Source organism: Eleutherodactylus coqui, chromosome 12 (genome assembly GCF_035609145.1).
Source record: "Eleutherodactylus coqui strain aEleCoq1 chromosome 12, aEleCoq1.hap1, whole genome shotgun sequence".
NCBI lineage: Eukaryota > Metazoa > Chordata > Amphibia > Anura > Eleutherodactylidae > Eleutherodactylus > Eleutherodactylus coqui.
This window is the reverse complement of record NC_089848.1, coordinates 131,549,072-131,566,445: the sequence shown is the minus strand read 5'-3', so window position 1 is coordinate 131,566,445 and position 17,374 is coordinate 131,549,072. Positions and strand designations below refer to the sequence as shown.

The following is a 17,374-nucleotide window of genomic DNA, read 5'->3' as shown; positions in this document are numbered from 1 at the left end:
TCGTAACGAACACCATGCGGTGTTCTGGTTACTTTCACTTCCTTCCCTGAGACGTTAGCGCGCTTTTTTTTGGCCAATTGAAAGACAGGGAAGGCATTACAACTTCCCCCTGTGACGTTCAAGCCCTATACCACCCCCCTGCTGTGAGTGGCTGGGAAGATCAGGTGTCACCCGAACATAAAAGTCGGCCCCTCCCGCGGCTCGCCTCAGATGCGGTGTGAGTTAGATGAGGGACAGTGCTGTTTGTACCGGAGCTGCTGTAGGGAAAGAATTGGTAGTTAGTGTAGGCTTCAAGACCCCCCAAAGGTCCTTATTAGGGCCACTGATAGCTGTGTGTTGGCTGCTGTTAGCAGTGCCATTTTTTTTTTCTCAAAATCGCCTCTGCAGAGCGTTGCACCTGGCATTAGGGACAGAAGTGCTGCATAGGCAGGGAGAGTGTTAGGAGTGCGTGTAGCCTTCAAGAACCTCAACGGTCCTTTCTAGGGCCATATTTATCCGTGTGCAGTACTGTCCAGGCTGCTGTTAGCTGTGCTGCATTTTTTTGGGGCTTCTCAAAATCGCCTCTGCAGAGCATTCCACCCTCCATTGATACTGCAGGGAAAGAATTGTATAGGCAGGGCCACAACACAGTTATTATTCATAGAATATACGCAGTGCTGCCTTTTGGTGGAAAAACAAGTGAAAACAAATCTATTTGTCCTGCCTCTGTCCGTCCTAAGGGCGGTGGAGACGTGTGAGCTGCTTGAAAAACATTGCTAAATCATACGCACCCAGCTACGCTTTACTGCTGGGTTCGCCATTTGCTTTCCTTAATTGGGAAAAAAATACCTGCTCTGCCAGAGTTATAATAACTCTGCTACCCTCACGTTCTGTGACACATAAGCAGGGACACAGCACAGTTATTAAACTTAGATAATTCATTCACTAGAGGCAGTGGGGCCTTTCGTTTTCCAAAAAGGGCAAAAATTATATTTGGCCTGCAGTCTTGCGCCAATTTATTTCCTGCCTGTGAAATCAAATCACTGGTAATACAGCATGCTGAGGGGTAGGGGTAGGCCTAGAGGACGTGGACGCGGCCGAGGACGCGGAGGGCCAAGTCAGGGTGTGGGCACAGGCCAAGCTCCTGATCCAGGTGTGTCGCAGCCGACTGCTGCGCGATTAGGAGAGAGGCACGTTTCTGGCGTCCCCACATTCATCGCCCAATTAATGGGTCCACGCGGGAGACGGTTATTAGAAAATGAGCAGTGTGAGCAGGTCCTGTCCTGGATGGCAGAAAGTGCTTCGAGCAACCTATCGTCTACCCGCAGTTCTGCGCCGTCCACTGCTGCCAATCCGAATCCTCTGTCTGCTGCTCCTCCTTCCTCCCAGCCTCCTCACTCCACTACAATAACACCTGCTCAGGAGCGGGAGCACTCCCAGGAACTGTTCTCGGGCCCCTGCTTAGATTGGGCAGCAGCGGTTCCTCTCCCACCAGAGGAGTTTATCGTCACTGATGCCCAACCATTCGAAAGTTCCCGGGGTCCGGGGGAAGAGGCTGGGGACTTCCGCCAACTGTCTCAACAACTTTCTGTGGGTCAGGAGGACGATGACGATCAGACACAGTTGTCTTGCAGTGAGGTAGTAGTAAGGGCAGTAAGTCCCAGGGAGCAGCGCACAGAGGATTCGGAGGAAGAGCAGCAGGACGATGAGGTGACTGACCCCACCTGGTGTGCAACGCTTACTCAGGAGGACAGGTCTACAGAGGGGGAGTCAAGGGCATCAGCAGGGCAGGTTGCAAGAGGCAGTGCGGTGTCCAGGGCCAGGGGTAGAGGCAGGGCCAGACCGAATAATCCACCAAGTGTTTCCCAAAGCGCCCCCTCGCGCCATGCCACCCTGCGGAGGCCGAGGTGCTCTAAGGTCTGGCAGTTTTTCACAGAGACGCCTGACGACCGACGAACAGTGGTGTGCAACCTTTGTCGCGCAAAGCTCAGCCGGGGAGCCACCACCAACAGCCTCACCACCACCAGCATGCGCAGACATATGATGGCCAAGCACCCCACAAGGTGGGACGAAGGCCGTTCACCGCCTCCGGTTTGCACCCCTGCCTCTCCCCCTGTGCCCCAACCTGCCACTGAGATGCAACCCCCCTCTCAGGACACAGGCACTACCGCCTCATGGCCTGCACCCACACCCTCATCTCCGCTGTCCTCGGCCCCATCCAGCAGTGTAGTTCAGCGCACCGTTCAGCCGTCGCTTGCGCAAGTGTTCGAGCGCAAGCGCAAGTACGCCGCCACGCACCCGCACGCTCAAACGTTAACCGTCCGCATCGCAAAATTCATCAGCCTTGAGATGCTGCCGTATAGGGTTGTGGAAACGGAGTCCTTCAAAAGTATCATGGAGGCGGCGGCCCCGCGCTACTCAGTTCCCAGTCGCCACTACTTTTCCCGATGTGCCGTCCCAGCCCTGCACGACCACGTCTCCCGCAACATTGTGCGCGCCCTCACCAACGCGGTTACTGCCACGGTCCACTTAACTACGGACACGTGGACAAGCACAGGCGGGCAGGGCCACTACATCTCCCTGACGGCACATTGGGTGAATTTAGTGGAGGCTGGGACAGAGTCAGAGCCTGGGACCGCTCACGTCCTACCCACCCCCAGAATTGTGGGCCCCAGCTCGGTGGTGGTATCTGCGGAGGTGTATGCTTCCTCCACTAAAGCACCCTCCTCCTCCTCCTCCTCCTCCTCTGTCTCACAATCAAGATGTGTTAGCAGCAGCATGTCGCCAGCAGTCGGTGTCGCGCGGTGTGGCAGCACAGCGGTGGGCAAGCGTCAGCAGGCCGTGCTGAAACTACTCAGCTTAGGCGATAAGAGGCACACGGCCCACGAACTGCTGCAGGGTCTGACACAGCAGACCGACCGCTGGCTTGCGCCGCTGAGCCTCCAACCGGGCATGGTCGTGTGTGACAACGGCCGTAACCTGGTGGCGGCTCTGCAGCTCGGCAGCCTCACGCACGTGCCATGCCTGGCCCACGTCTTTAATTTGGTGGTTCAGCGCTTTCTGAAAAGCTACCCACGCTTGTCAGACCTGCTCGTAAAGGCGCGCCGGCTCTGCGCACATTTCCGCAAGTCCCACACGGACGCTGCCACCCTGCGCACCCTGCAACATCACTTTAAGCTGCCAGTGCACCGACTGCTGTGCGACGTGCCCACACGGTGGAACTCTACGCTCCACATGTTGGCCAGGCTCTATGAACAACGTAGAGCTATAGTCGAATACCAACTCCAACATGGGCGGCGCAGTGGGAGTCAGCCTCCTCAATTAATTTCAGAAGAGTGGCCCTGGTTGGCAGACATCTGCCATGTCCTTGGTAATTTTGAGGAGTCTACCCAGGTGGTGAGCGGCGATGCTACAATCATTAGCGTCACCATTCCTCTGCTATGCATCTTGAGAAATTCCCTGCAAACCATAAAGGCAGCTGCTTTGCGCTCGGAAACGGGGGCGGGGGAAGACAGTATGCCGCTGGATAGTCAGGGCACCCTCCTGTCTATTTCTCAGCGCGTACAGGAGGAGGAGGAGGAGCATGAGGAGGATGAGGAGGAGGGGGAAGAGACAGCTTGGCCCGCTGCTGACGGTACACCGGCTGATTGCCTGTCATCCTTTCAGCGTGTATGGCCTGAGGAGGAGGAGGAGGAGGAGGATCCTGAAAGTGATCTTCCTAGGGAAGACAGCCATGTGTTGCGTACAGGTACCCTGGCACACATGGCTGACTTCATGTTAGGATGCCTTTCTCGTGACCCTCGCGTTGCACGCATTCTGGCCACTACGGATTACTGGGTGTACACACTGCTCGATCCACGGTATAAGGAGAACCTGCCCACTCTGATTCCCGAAGAGGAAAGGGGTTCGAGAGTGTTGCTATACCACAGGACCCTTGCGGACAAGCTGATGGTAAAATTCCCAGCCGACAGCGCTAGTGGCAGAAGGCGCAGTTCCGAGGGCCAGGTAGCAGGGGAGGTGCGGAGATCGAGCAGCATGTACAGCCCAGGCAGTGCAACAGTCTTTAAGGGCCTGGCCAGCTTTATGGCTCCCCACCAAGACTGTGTCACCGCTCCCCAGTCACGGCTGAGTCGGCGGGAGCACTGTAAAAGGATGGTGAGGGAGTACGTAGCGGATCGCACGACCATCCTTGGTGACGCCTCTGCCCCCTACAACTACTGGGTGTCGAAGCTGGACACGTGGCCTGAACTCGCGCTGTATGCCCTGGAGGTGCTTGCTTGTCCTGCGGCTAGCGTCTTGTCAGAGAGGGTGTTTAGTGCGGCTGGGGGAATCATCACAGATAAGCGTAGCCGCTTGTCAACCGACAGTGCCGACAGGCTAACACTCATCAAGATGAACAAAGGCTGGATTTCCCCAGACTTCTCTTCTCCACCAGCGGACAGCAGCGATACGTAAGCAATACGTAGGCTGCACCCGCGGATGGAAGCTACGTTCTCTCTCACCATCCAAAACGGGGACATTTCTGCTTCATCAATCTGTGTCTAATATTCCTCCTCCTCCTCCTCCTGCTCCTCCTCCTGAAACCTCACGTAATCACGCCGAACGGGCAATTTTTCTTAGGGCCACAAGGCTCACTCAAATAATTTTTCTGAACAATTTTTATAAGTTTCAATGCGCTTAAAAGCGTTGGAACTTTAACTTGAACCAATTTTTCGTTACACTGGGCTGCCTCCAGGCCTAGTTACCACTTAAGCCACATTAACCAAAGCGATTAATGGGTTTCACCTGCCCTCTTGGCTGGCCATGGCCAATTTTTGGGATGTACATTAGTACTGTTGATACAGCAATTTTTGTGGGCCCTCGCCTACAGTGTAATCAAATGAATTTTTAGCCCACCTGCATTACAGCTGACGTTACCTCAGCTGTGTTGGGCAATGCAATGGGATATTTCTATGTACCGCCGGTGGCTTCCTGGCACCCACCCAGGCAGTGGGTCCACAGGGAGTTAAACCTACATGTGTCCACTTGTAAAGAACCCCAGTCTGACTGGGGCATGCAGTGTGGGCCGAAGCCCACCTGTATTACGCACGACATTACTACCTCAGCTGTGTTGGGCAATGCAATGGGATATTTTTGTGTACCGCCGGTGGGTTCCAGGGAGCCACCCATGCTGTAGGTGCACACTGAGTTTTTAATACATCTGTACACTTCTAAAGAACCCGTCTGACTGGGGCATGCAGTGTGGGCCGAAGCCCACCTGTATTACGCACGACATTACTACCTCAGCTGTGTTGGGCAATGCAATGGGATATTTCTATGTACCGCCGGTGGCTTCCTGGCACCCACCCAGGCAGTGGGTCCACAGGGAGTTAAACCTACATGTGTCCACTTGTAAAGAACCCCAGTCTGACTGGGGCATGCAGTGTGGGCCGAAGCCCACCTGTATTACGCACGACATTACTACCTCAGCTGTGTTGGGCAATGCAATGGGATATTTCTATGTACCGCCGGTGGGTTCCAGGGAGCCACCCATGCTGTGGGTCGACAGGGACTTCACAATAGGGAGTTGTACCTGCCTGTGTCTATGAATTAAAAACCGCGGTCTGACTGGGGCATGCAGACACCTTGACAGAATGAATAGTGTGTGGCACATAGGTTCCCCATTGCTATGCCCACGTGTGCAGCTCCTGATGGAGGTGGCACAGGATTGGATTTCTCATTGCTTCTGTACAGCATTGTGGGCTATCGCTCCGCCACTTTTAAAGAGGGTCGCTGCCTAGCCGTGCCAACCTCTGCAGTGTGTGCCTGCGGTCCCTCCTCATGGCAGACACACTTCTAAATAGACATGAGCGTGGTGTGGCATGAGGGCAGCTGAAGGCTGCCCAGGGACACTTTGGTGTGCGCTGTGGGGGGGGGGGGGGTTGGGCAGCATGTAACCCAGGAGAAGTGGCAGCGGAGTGTCATGCAGGCGGTGATTGTGCTTTGTTGGAGGTAGTGTGGTGCTTAGCTAAGGTATGCCATGCTAATGAGGGCTTTTCAGAAGTAAAAGTTGTTGGGAGGGGGGGGGCCCACTCTTGCCGGTATTGTGGCTTAATAGTGGGACCTGTGAACTTGAGATGCAGCCCAACATGTAGCCCCTCGCCTGCCCTATCCGTTTCTGTGTCATTCCCATCACTTTGTTGAATTGCCCAGATTTTCACACATGGAAACCTTAGCGAGCATCGGCGAAATACAAAAATGCTCCGGTCGCCCATTGACTTCAATGGGGTTCGTTGTTCGAAACGAACCCTCGAGCATCACGGGAAGTTCGTTACGAATAACGAACACCCGAACATTTTGGTGTTCGCTCATCTCTAAACAGCAGTACTTGCCCGTCCTTGGCCCTGACGAATCAGCGCTGCCACCCCACTGTTGTCCTGGTCTCTGTTGACAGCGGAATCAGTTGACCGCCAGCAATCATTCGAAGGCTGCAGCGTCACCGCTCAGAATCATGGGATCATGGTGTCAAGGATGTGAGCGCTGATGCAAGAAGAGCAGGCGGTCTTTGATTGGCAGGCAGCGGTCACCTGACGTATGATGTCAACACAGAGCGGGTGACAGCGGGGCCGCAGTGCTGGATTAAATTTTTTTTTTTTTAAACTAACTGGACAATCCCTTTAAACGGCAGTGAATTCTTAATATTTGTGATATTTACAGCAGGTTAGTACAGTCATGTACATAGATAACTCTACGATAGATTTAGAATTGTGCAAGAAGGGATGAACCTTAGAATATAAAGCATAGTAACCAAATAATGCAATGGAAAAAATGAAAAAGGGGTCTGATTAGTTACTTAAAGGGGTTTTCCAAATAAGCAAACATTAGTAGCAATGATGACAGTGGAATAAGCTAGTAAAGAATTACTCAGCCCTCTGCTCATCCGCTGTTCCCCCGCCACCGTGCCACCACTTCTGTCCGGTCTCAGTTTACATTAACTGCCACGGTGACATGGTTGTTTACCCATGTGACCTCTGTAGCCAATGTGAGGCCACGAAATAAAACGTCATCAGTGACATCCTGAAGGTCATGTGACATCTCACTGAAGCCCTGAATGGGTGCAGCAGTAGGCCCTGCTTCTGTTTGGAAAAGTACGATTTGGGGCAGGGAGGTTTTTAGGCTATGTTCCGCCCGTGTCGGAGCCTCTGGCACATATTTGGCATAGAATCCAAGAATAAACAGCGCGGCATGCTCATGCTGTGCCATCGTGTTCAGAAAGATTCTGGACGACATGTGGGAAGCAGGACAGACCCCATTACAGTCAATTGGGCAGGTCCAGTGTTGATTGGGTCCAGCTGGATACAGAACTTTTGGTTTCCCTGTTGTTTCGCTTCTAAGACGAAACGGAACAACAGAAAAACTTGGTGTGAGCCGAACCTTATTAAATTACCAAAGAAAATCCCCAAAAATCCGATTAAGCAAAATAAATGAGACTGCTTTAGTGTGTGTTTATAAGCAACAGAAAACAGAATAAAGTCCAACGCTCAAAGAGTCCATCTAAGAAGGGTGTCTGTAATCACATCGAATAGCCAAGATGGGTGTTTACGGAGAAGGGGGTCTGATGGGCGCCCAGACCTCCCCCCTTTTATCTGAGAGTGCAGTATAATGAAATCTGTTTGGTTTCACAGGAATTACTGGATCCGATCTACTAACATGTTGAAAGAATGACTTATTTTTAGAGATGAGCAAACGTACTTGTTTAGGGCGATTTCGCACTCGAGCATCGCTTTTTTCTAGTAACTGACTACTCAGACGAAAAGATTAGGGGGGCGCCGGGGGGTTGCAGAGGGGTGTGTGGGGGGGGGGGAGAGAGAGCTCCCCCCTGTTCCCCACTGCTACCCCCGCTCCACCACGCCGCCCCCCCCCCCCCGGCGCCCCCCGAATCCTTTCGCCCGAGTAGTCAGTTACTCGAAAAAAGCGATGCTCGAGTGCAAAATCGCCCTAAACGAGTACGTTCGCTCATCTCTACTTATTTTGTAAAAGACAATAAACAATCTCACAAGGACGGCGCAGCGCTTTTTAAGGTGTTCTTTCTCAAGCACATCAGTTACAAAGTAAATGTCTAAGAGATAACATATACAAACAGCTGCGTGGGGGATGGCCGCAATCATGTGTGTTAGATTTGCACACGCTGTTGCGATAACATGGCACTCAGGTGTGCGTTCCAACTAGCGGATGTGACCGCAACGCCTCGATAAGAGCACATCCCCCAGCATGCAGTTCAATGACATGATACATGCGTACGTCATGCATGTCACATACCAGAAGTGGACGCAGCCATGCTAATAAAGCCTTATATGTACCTGAGTGTGAACAAACTAAAAACATTATAGAAGCTGAATACTAATGAAAAGAAACAACTAGAATAGAAGGGGGGTTTTTATGTCCATTATTTAAAAATAGTAGATTAACTTTGAAGTATGAGGTTAGAATAGGAAGAAAAATAAATGTAAATATCCTGTTTCCCTGAAAATAAGACATGGCATGGTTTTTCAGAATTTTTAAGGATGCAGAATGATTTTTCAGGCTTTTTGAGTATGCTTGAAATATAAGCCCTGCTCCAAACATAAGCCCTAGTTACAGTTCATAAAAAAAGCCAATTCAAATAGTGTCCAGGCAGCTATACATGTAAAAAAATTTAATCTTTTGGAGCAAAAATTTATATAAGGCACTGTCTTATTTTCGGGGAAACAGGATATCTAAATAAATCTATAAGGGGTTAAATATAGAGTAGGGCCCTCGCATTAAAAAATGCAAACTAAAATTTAGTTAATGTAATAAAAGGAAATGTCTAAAAAGGATATAGTAAAATAAAATCAGATTATAAAAAAGCAGACGCGCCGGGCCGATCAGGAGAGGGACGACTAAAGGGTAAAAAAGAAATTCAAATATGAAAAATATACCTTTTTAATTAAACTTATGTAAAAAATGTATGCCTATAACCTATAAAACACAATTAAGAGTAATAGGAGTAAAACTAATCAAATACGATGAAAGGATAAAAAGATGAAAAATAAAAAAAAATAGGATTAAATAAAAAATTTGGGAAGTAAAAAACATTTTTTTTTATTGCCCCAATTCTCATCTTGATTCCTCCTGGCGCGTTTGGTTTTTTAAAATGCATCAGCATAGCATCACATGATTAGCTAGAGCCAGTACCATCTCTGCATGCTGGGAGGACACCGCCATAACTTTCTGTATTCAGTATTGACCTAAATATACTACAACCATAAGTACACAGACAGGAGCCTCTAATCATTAGGAGTAACTGTGATCGGAGTTTCTGTCCCCCCTTCTAAAGATCTTGTGTGGTAGAGCCCATATTGTCACATAGGAAATATGCTGAATGAAAAACAAATGTCTTGAACAGGGGCCCCTTTTATCTCCATTCAGTAAAAACACTACAATGTGGCCTTATGTTTCAGGTGGGTCCAAAGCAGCAGAAAGTGTAGCAAACACAATTAGAGAGAGGACAGCCAATCGCCACTCGCAGCCATGTCTGTGGTTGGAGGGGAGAAGTCTATGAGATGTGTGGAGCTTACGAATGTCAACATTTACAGGTTTGAGAAAGGAAACAGACGCATGGTATGTCATCATGGAGTCACCATGTGCCAAATAATCACATCCGTACTGTCACTGAACAAAACCCACTATACCAAGATCAATATTACCAATAGTACCTCTATATAAGGGCCAAATAATACCGCTATACAATGATTACATATTACCATCATATAAAGGCTAAAACCACCACGCTGTTACTAGAGATGAATGAGGCAGCGTGCGCACCAAGTGGACTGAAAAGAGTCACGCTACTGGTACACCCAGACTTCGGGGGGAAGGACAGCGTTGGGACAGAGCTCTCTGGACTCCTTGCTCCCTGACCTTTGAGCCCCATAACATAGTTTAGGAGGTTCAAAGCTCATGACAGGTTCCCTTTAATAATGGCGTAAATTTCAGTAGTAAGAAAAGGGAGTCTGGGAAGGGTGGTAATAAGAGATGAGTGAGCACCCAAATGCTCGAGTCCGCGTTATTAGAGTCGAGCTTTTCATAAAATTTGAGAGCTCTACTCGAGTAACGAACCCCATTGACTACAATGGGAGTCTCTCTCTCTTTCTCTCTTGACAAAAATTTGCCAATGACGCGCGCTGCGTCGCTCCAAGAGTGTAGGTGCAGTGACTGGGAACCAGGCCTTCAGCCGAGGGGGCGGCAGGGTATATTTTCTCAAACAGGTCACGGTGGCTTTACCGTCTCTCTGTTTCCAAGATGGCCGAAGGATAGCCTAACCCAGCAATGCACCCGGGGAGACTAAGGGGATTTAACTTAATTATCCCAACAGTGTCCTTATTTGTCATCGTGACGGCAGTGCCCCTGAATAAGTGACGAATCACCACCCAGAATAAAGATCAGTCCCGAACAAAATGCTTTTCAAAACGGGGGACACATGGTTTCGTTTTACTCAAATAACTTGGTTATTTGCAATTACAAACAGTTCATTTGAGTTTGCAAAGTTCGGGATTCAGACCTTTAAAATAAACCTTCTTGCATTGACACTCTATATCTCATTTAGATGTAAGTGCAGTTCCTTTCCCAAGGCACACACATCCTCAGTCACAGTTATCTGGTGGACGCTTCTCTTGAGCCAAACTCTCTTAGATATCACGTTTCTTTCATACATGTTCATTCTGTTGCTAATGATAATCAAGTTTCTTACTGGTTTCTTTAAGCTGCGGTTCAGCGGGGGAGCGGGCGGTATTGCATTCTCACACCAAATCCTCCTCTGCATTTCTTGCATTCCTATCCCCAGAGGGGATGAACTTCCCATGCGGAATGACTTTGTCTAGGCTTGACCCTGGAAAGAGCAGCCCTCCTTTCCTCCATCCCCATTCTCTCCACTTCACTTCTCTCTCATCAACTCCTGTCTCTTCTTCTCTCACACTCACTCTAAGGGCTCCTTCACACGGGCGAGAAGTCACGCGATTTTGTACCATTTTGTAGCAATTCGCATGTGTAAGAAGCCCATGCTTTCTTATGGGTTCCTTCACACATGCAATGTTTTGTAGCATGCTACAAAACGACACATTAACCTCACGGGTCCGGCGATATACCCACGACTCGCAAATTTTTGTAGCCCATGTTTCCCTATGGAGCCTTCGCTGTGTTACATTGCATCGCACGAAAACGCGGTTTTCGTGCAATGCAATGCAACTTTGACAGTAGCAAATGCAAAGCTATAAACTAAGCCCTAACTGCAGAAAAAAAACAACAAAACACACATACATCACCTCTCCCGCTCTGTCAGCCCGGCCGCAGCTTCTCCACAGGTCCCGGCACTGATCATCTTCTCTTCTGGCCGGGGATTCAAAAACCCCCGCCTCCTTGAAGCGCTGGCTGTGATTGGCTGACAGTCAATTACAGCAAGTACTCGATGAATGCCAGTGATTGAACCAATCACAGCCATTGTTCGAGCACTGGCTGTGATTAGCTAAGGGGCAGCCAATCACAGCCAGCGCTTCCAGCAGCCAGGGATTTTTCAATCCCCGGCCAGAAGATAAAGAAGAGGATCAGTGCTGGGACCTGGGGAGAAGCTGCGGCGGCGCCCCGGACAGCGTGGGAGAGGTGATGTATACTTTTTTTTTTCTTCTTTAGTTACAGATTATTTTCGGGCAAGGGCTTATATTTCAAGCCTCCCCAGAAAATCCTCGCATGTGATGCTACAAAGTCACACGACTTTGTAGTGCCACATGCGACTTTGTAGCGCTACAAAATTGCGGTATTGCCGCGAGAAGACGCAGCGATATCGCACGGTGCAGCGATGGGATATCGCTGCGGTTTTCTCGCAGCAATGCCGTGTTGCCCATGTGAAGGAGGCCTTACTCCTCCCACTAACACCTGCCACACTCCCCAGCACCTGCACACAGAAGTCAGGGCAGACAATACACATAACTAGACTAGACTGATACAATGTCCAGACACCAGACATTAACTCTTTCATGCCCTGTTTTGTGGTAATACAGATAGCACTTCACCATACAACACTCTCAACAGTGACATGAGACAAACAGGTTCAGTGCTGGAGGGGCCCCGAACTCTGTGCAACTACATAGAGAGTTATATCTAAACCATGCAATGCTCCCTGGGAAAAAAACCTATGCAAATGAGTCATGGTATAATCCATAGCACCGCCTATTGGAAGGTAGGTACCATGAAATACCTGACCTTTTAACAGGCCTTGTAACATGACTAAGGATGCAAGCCAAACCAGAATACCCATGCCAGACAGCTGTTTCACAAATCTTGCCCCTCATCAGTGCCCTGTAGGGTTCTGGTTGGTTCAGTGAGAAGTCATCAATAGGAGTCCAGGGGGCTAATGTTTTCCTTGTGGCAAGCACAACAAGAGTATCGCAAGTTTTGAAAGCTATGCAATCCACCCTGGGAGAAAGCTAAGCAAATGAGTGATAGAATAATCCTCCACAGCGCCACCTATGAGTGGATATTCGGCCTTTTAACCAGCCTTGCAACGTGACTAGAGATACAAGCCTAACCAGTATACCCATGTACAGACAACTGTTTCTGGGTTATTGCCCCTCATTGATGCACAGTAGGGTTCTGATTGGCGGGGTGAGAGTCCACCAAAGGAGAAAACTCCTTTATCTGTGATATTCACCCTAACTGCAGGTCTCTGAGTAATTTATTACTGTGTAAGAAGCCAATGGTAATAAAATAAATTATGGACTGCATCATACAACGAAGGACCACATTATTAGAGCCCCCAGCCCTTTGTTAGAGCCCCAGACCTCTCACAATTGGTGTTTCCCTGTATGAAAATTAGACCCGCAAGTATGAATGAAGTGCATCATAAAACCATGTAATTAGTTTTGCGTGGATCATTTCCAGTGTGAATAAGGATAGGATGAGACGACCGAGTCGGTGACCCAGCAGAACATTATCCAGAGCATCTTTCTTCCTACAGGGCATCCTGGTGCCACCTTCCTCCTAGGTAAGTGAGCACACGCACCCAGACATCCACATGGTTTGAAAGAAACCGTGATCAGACCAGGCTACCTCCTTGCATTGCTCCATGGACCTGTTCTGATACTTCCATATCTATTGTAGATACTTTCAGTGATGGGTAAGAATGACCATGGGCCCTCTTACTGGTCTGCGGTTACTCAGCTGTAGTGGCCCAGAGTTAATGGGCCCCTCCAAAAGTATGAATGCATTTGACTTGTGCCTATGTGTTGTCAGTGTCTACTATGTTGCATGAATATGATGTGTATTGCATATCTGCAGCACTGAATGGGTTAGCTGTCTGGTATGTGAGATGTCTGGAAAATGTATCATGTTGTTTGTCATGTGATCATGCTTCGTATATATGTTTGTGGAAGGTGTCTGGAAGTGTGTTCTGCACTGGATTTGTAAGAGAGAGGAGAGTGATGTTCTGCGAGTGAGCCACACAGACACCATTTGCTCTGTATGGTCCGGAATGTAAGAGGCTGAAAGGTATCCACCAGCTTACCCTGGGCCTGCTTCACCCAGGAGATACCAGTCTTAACACTAAACACTGTGAGACAGAGGAGCCGCCATGCAGCATGGACTGCCTGTCTCCCGAATGGGATTGTTGACTGGTAAAGAGCTGGAGAGAGTGAAGAAGAGTGGCTGGGAACAGAACCCCGCAAATAACAGGAACTGTGGACTCGTCTGTCATCCCGTGAATCATCTCTGTCACACCACTTTGTGTTTTTGCACTATTTTTCCTGCTGGCGTGTATATTACTGTTGATCTATTATGTTCAAGTAAAGGAGCCCTGTCGACCATTTCCGACTTTGCTTTAAACGCAGCCCTGTGTATGGACTACTTATTTTTCTACCATCTGGATTCACCACAGAGGAAGGAATGGTGGCGTCACGAGTGACAAAGGAACCTTCAGGTAATCCACATATTGGGTTACCCCCATGAAACTCCCCCAGCAGTAACTTGGATGGGTGCCCTGCTACCCCCAGGTGAGGAGATAGTAGGGCCCCGTGACAAGGCCTCAATCTACCCCGCTATCTCCTCGGCTGTGGGCCCGCTCCTTGGATGCTGCACAGTGAGCTGCGATGCTCTGTGTGATCTAACACCTTTCTTTTAGCCAGCATTAAGCTTTTCTGCAATTTGTGCTACAGTAGCTCTTCTATGGGATTGGACCAGAAGGTTTAACTTCACTATAGAACCTAATAGCTGCGGGATGATGCCATGGATTTCTGGCGTTGAAGTACAATATGTGGTGAAAAAACATTGTCAGAATCACTTAGATCTGCAAAACCTTTACGGAGTTATTCTATCTTAAAGTGACAAATGTCAGATTTCTAAAATTTGGCTCCATCACTAAGGTGCAAACAGGCTTTGTCACTAAGGGGTTAAAGATAATAAAGAACTTTTCCAGGTATTTCCAGGCATCGGTCCCACTGAAATCAATGGGGATGTAGCCTTCCTATTACTCTTCCAGCTCTGACTTCAGTGTGGACGACTGGCTTGGCTGCACTGACAGCGGGACAGAGGATCAGCTGATCCGGTCATCAATAGTAAATACCTGGAAAACCCCTTTAATGGGGTTGTCTCATCTTGACAACACTTTTCTATTTGCCTCATTACATGTGGACCTCATAGGACTTCTTCCCCTCATGACAATCCTGTATGAAGGTGTGATTCTTATTATGCTGGTAAAGGCGCAGCAAGGCGCCCAATTTGGAGAGTGACACCCAAAGCATTGATATGTGCCTTACTGCTGCATGTGGAGAACCCGAGAGGCAAAGGGTACGTCAACATTTTCTGCCGTATTTTTAAGAAGGTTCTATGACGCTGTGTGATGTTATTAAACGCATCTACCTGAAAAACATAGGACATGCATGCACCATAGGTCCGTGGTGTGCGTCAATATTCCCTGCGGCGAATCCCCTTTTCACTGAACACTGTGACAGCTGTGGCAGAGGATCGCGAAGCTCTCCCACTGATTTCAATGGGGTTGCCGCGGCCAGTGGCCCCATTGAAAGCAATAGGATGCCAGCTCCCACACAGTGATTTTCGGGGAAGGGCTTTAAATATAAGCCCTTCACTGAAAATCATCCCTAGCTGTAGTAAAAAATAGAAAAACTTCAATGAATGGCAGAGTGCTGCCTGTGATTGGCTAAGCGCTGTGACCAATCACAGGCAGCGCTCAGCTGTCATTCAATGAATGGCTGAGCGCTGCCTGTGATGGGCTGAGTGCTGTGACCAATCACAGGCAGCACTCAGCTTTCATTTAATGAATGGCTGAGTGCTGCCTATGATTGGCTGAGCGCTCAGCCAATCAGACACAGCCCTTTCAGCAGACGGGGATTTAAAATCCTTGCCTGCTGAAAGAGCTTAAGAGCAGTGCAGAGAGAACGAGCGGCTAGATGCACCTGAGCAGTGGCAGAGAGGTGAGTATATATTTATTTAATTTTCACTATAGCTAGAGATGATTTTCAAGGAAGGGCTTATATTTAAAGCCCTTCCCCGAAAATCACTGCAGGGATTGCTTTCAATGGGGGTGCCGGCAGCAGTGGTAGCCCCATTTAGAGCAATGCTGCATGGAGCTTTGTTCATGCGTGTTTTGGCACTGTGCGGATTTGAGCGCACTTACGCACGTGTAAATGCATGCACGTGTGAACGAGGCCTAAGTGTTCTGGTTAATTAAAGTTTATTTTTCATGAAGTCGGCTGCCTCCATCCTTCTCCCCTGTGCCATCGTGTACCGTCCGCCTGTTACATGCTGCGCCCTTGACCGGAAAGACAATATTTATTATTGTAATAAAAATATTTAGTGTTGCTATCTGGAACTTCGAGTTTGATAAATGAGCCTCTCCAGAGCCATTTGTCTCCTTCACATGTTGTCACCAGTTAGGGGAAAGCTTTCATGTATCGCGTGCTTCTCTGTGCCCCTTGCGGGTGATACTGCTCGGTATATTGGGGGTTTACAAACTGCATTCTGCATATTCTTAAGCATTATTTCATCAACATAATTGCATTCTTTGCACATGTTATATTCACGGGGAGTATTCATCATTTTGCAAAAACATTTCTTGCATGTGTCAATAGAAGAACATGATGCCTATGGAGCAAGCAGCATGCTAAGTAGAATCATGGAATGGTAGAGTTGGAAAGGACCTCCAGGGTCATCAGGGTAATGTTAAGGAGGACAGCAGGCTAGCACTCTTAAAATGGGGAGTAACAATGTCCAGTAACACTCTGTGCCAGCCGTAGATGTAGCATGCCTTTTGGTGCCTCCAATCATAAGAAAGAAACAATATATATTGCACTGATAGACAGCCTCCTTGTACTCTACTTGTGCAGCATACTCACACCAGAACAGCTCAGCAATTAAAGGGGTTGTCCCGCGCCGAAACGGGTTTTTTTTTTTTTCAACCCCCCCCCCGTTCGGCGCGAGACAACCCCGATGCAGGGAGGTAAAGAAAGCTCACCGGAGCGCTTACCTTAATCCCCGCGCTCCGGTGACTTCTCTACTCACCGCTGAAGATGGCCTCTTCCTCCGTGGACCGCAGCTCTTCTGTGCGGTCCACTGCCGATTCCAGCCTCCTGATTGGCTGGAATCGGCACGTGACGGGGCGGAGCTACACGGAGCTACACGGAGCCCCATAGAAGACTGCAGAAGACCCGGACTGCGCAAGCGCGGCTAATTTGGCCATCGGAGGCCAAAAATTAGTCGGCTCCATGGAGACGAGGACGCTAGCAACGGAGCAGGTAAGTATAAAACTTTTTATAACTTCTGTATGGCTCATAATTAATGCACAATGTACATTACAAAGTGCATTATTATGGCCATACAGAAGTGTATAGACCCACTTGCTGCCTCGGGACATCTCCTTTAAATACTGTACCAGAACCAAGCTCATAACATAAATGCAGCAAGAGCCAACCTCAGTACATAAATACAATGCTAGAATCGGGCTCATAACATAAATACTGTACCAAAACCAAGATCAATACATAGATATAGCACTGGAACCAAGCTCAGAGGGTACTACAGGGTAGTCAAATAGTCAGTGAAGTCCTGAATACCTGGCTGTGAGCTCTGCTAGAGACATAGTAGGTATCATTCAGAGGGAAGACACTGGCTTTCACAGAGATCGGGCTGAGGTTAGTCTGCCCGGCAACCATTCTCTCTGATTGGCTGCTTGTCAGTAAAATCTCTGATTGGTGGAATTGGAGGAGTCTAGCCAAAGAAAAGACAAGAAAAGAGAGAAAGAGCAGGGAAGTGGTAGGAAATGATGGAGGAGTTGGTCATTGGAGGTGGAGGAGGGAGGAAGCAGTGTAAGGGGCTGCAGCAATTAGGAAAACTA

General features: G+C 48.9%; 1 protein-coding gene across 1 annotated transcript in view; it reads right to left on the bottom strand.

Moving 5' to 3' along the window:
* Positions 1-17,374, bottom strand: part of GAD2 (glutamate decarboxylase 2) — a 107,983-nt gene that overhangs the window by 61,321 nt on the left and 29,288 nt on the right. The window lies entirely within an intron of this gene.